Below are 2,454 nucleotides of genomic sequence, written 5' to 3' on the forward strand. Positions count from 1 at the left end.
TTTGAAATTATTTCTTTCAATTCTTACATTCGTCAATATCATTATCCTTTTTGCTGATGTTAGCAATGGTGTTAGTGGTAAACCAGCGTAACTCGAGAAACTGTGCATTGATGGACTTTCATGATAAGTATTAGAATAGTTACTTTATAGTTTGTATAATTTTCATCCTTTTTAGCTCCTAATATGGCGATGAAATAAAGAGGCGGGTCGTTGTTTTTAAAATGGTATTTGTGTCGTCACGATGTCATATTTGCATAGTTAACGTATCGATACGTCAAATTCCTCCAGAAAAAGACTGTCTAGTGTCCTAAATCTAGTTCCTTAATATGTACGTAGCCTTGGTGACGTGTTCAACAGCACATATACAGTAATTTAAAGTAATCACATAGACTCAAATTTGAGAACATCTTGACAAGGGTTGTAGACAAACATTACTTATCTGTAGAGGCAATAAAAAGGCAATAATGTGCCATTATACAGTCCGTGGACAAACGATCACTAAAGACATGGTACTCAAAGTGGAAAATTAAATTGTCCTAATATACGCAATTCAACAGGTGCTATTTAACTTTGGTGATACATAGGAGATAACGTTTCACAAGGAAGTATGAAGAGTAATATTTTCATTGTACCAACATTAAAAGTATAGCGTTTCTTAATTAGATCAGTTTAAATTTGTCATATTTGATATGTATGATTTCTTTCCTGTTTTCTCTTGTTTTTAAAGTTGGTTGTATTTTCTAAACATTGTGGTATTTGTTTGACAAAACATTAAACAATCTAGATTCCTTTCACATTGAGTGAATAAAGTAAAGTTCATGTACCTTTCTGTTATCGTGTGTGTTCCTTTCCGTTAATGTAAGGGCAAACACGACGGTTACTGTTATATATAGGTCTCACTTCCGCCTTCATGAATAATTTACCGTGTTATGCTATGCTTTTATACTAATTGCTACATAATGATCATATACATGAACGCACACGAAATATCTTACGCCGCTATGTTGTAGTTTGTCTCTTTACCCTAGAGATACCAGCGATCAGGTGTGGCTTATTCCTTTTTAGCCTAATCAATTTCTCTGTGGATTTTCCCCTCCATCTACATGATTCTGTTATGTCTCTATACCCCCACCAACCAACACCACATTTAAATCATTTGAGCCATGTCATTTTGTTCTTGATATACCAATGTACCAAAACAGAATACAACATCCTGGGTGTTGCGAGAAATCTTTCCGAACGGTTAAACAGTATAACTCATCTTGGCTAGAAAGTCATGTTAGCATTTTTTTTATATCAATTTTAATGATTTTTTTAATGAAACAACGAGAGCATCTGGTTGTGTTTGAATTCAATGTGCACGGGGCATTTTCTCACGTCACTTAACAAACATTTGATGCAAACAAAATTGACCCAACACGAGCTTACATTACAAGGTGTACATTCACCCAGCCGCCACCGTGATAGCATTAACATCACTGCCGGGGTGGACTTTGATGCATAGACAGTACAAACTACAGAAGGGCATTGTTACAGTTCTATTTGCCGGTACCTATCTAAAACATTCCGAACACCTGTTGCAAGTAAGGACACCACAAGAGCTATAACACTTTTAAAACGAAAAGGTTGGACAAAGAAAGCAGGTACTTTGTCTATCATAAAACCTAGTCGTTTCCGGATTCCAAACAAAACGACATTTGTTCTAACTGTGTAACAGGTAAATGTATAAGTCGTAAAAGGGTTTACTGACACCAAAATCAGCCAGCTATCTCATCGAAATAGGTCACATTCAGTAAAGTATCCACAACGTGCACGTGTGGTTTGTTGAGCGAGAAACGACGGAAATATAAACCTTTTGTAGCATACAGAGGTCATGATCCTAAAAGCTATAACAAAAGGAACACACAATTTGTGTGCTAAGTGAAAAATTCAATTTGCTTGGAAAGTCTCCCTTCTTCCCTCTTTTAAACGAGTGTGTAGTGTACTATAGCTGAATAACTATAAAGTTTAACCCTTCCCACAGAGTGCCACTCGGAATAGCGAAACCAGCGGGGGTCGAACCTTACACCTAGAAGAAATCTAGCCTAGTAGCCGGGACGTTTACCACTACACCATAGTCGAGTAACACACTGTCAGTGTGCTATATACTTTGAAGAAATACAAAAAGCTACTTTACCTTACAGTTGAAGATATCTTGAAGATAGCTACGTGGTGTTACTCACGGGAACGGTCCGGTAGACAACAGGTAACATAACCTTCTGACAGGTAAACAGTTTTGATACTTCCCTGTCTGGGACGTACCATCTCACACTATCGGGAGGGGTGAGCGGCAAAGCTACGGGTAAAAAATGCCACCACGTCCTATTGTGTGCATGCCGGGATCCCAGTTTACCGTATTTTTGAAAATTATTGCAATAACGTTATCTACAGATTGACGGTAGGAGAGTAAAAGAT

General features: G+C 37.4%; 1 protein-coding gene across 1 annotated transcript in view; it reads right to left on the reverse strand.

The window, feature by feature from the left end:
* LOC118424930 (protein slit-like) overlaps positions 1–2,289 on the reverse strand; it is a 21,606-nt gene extending 19,317 nt beyond the window's left edge. The window contains exon 1 of the mRNA XM_035833736.1: positions 2,177–2,289. The gene's annotated coding sequence lies outside the window, so the exon portion shown is untranslated. The remainder of the gene's footprint in view (positions 1–2,176) is intronic.
* Positions 2,290–2,454: the final 165 nt, after the last annotated feature.

Source organism: Branchiostoma floridae, chromosome 10, assembly GCF_000003815.2.
Source record: "Branchiostoma floridae strain S238N-H82 chromosome 10, Bfl_VNyyK, whole genome shotgun sequence".
NCBI lineage: Eukaryota > Metazoa > Chordata > Leptocardii > Amphioxiformes > Branchiostomatidae > Branchiostoma > Branchiostoma floridae.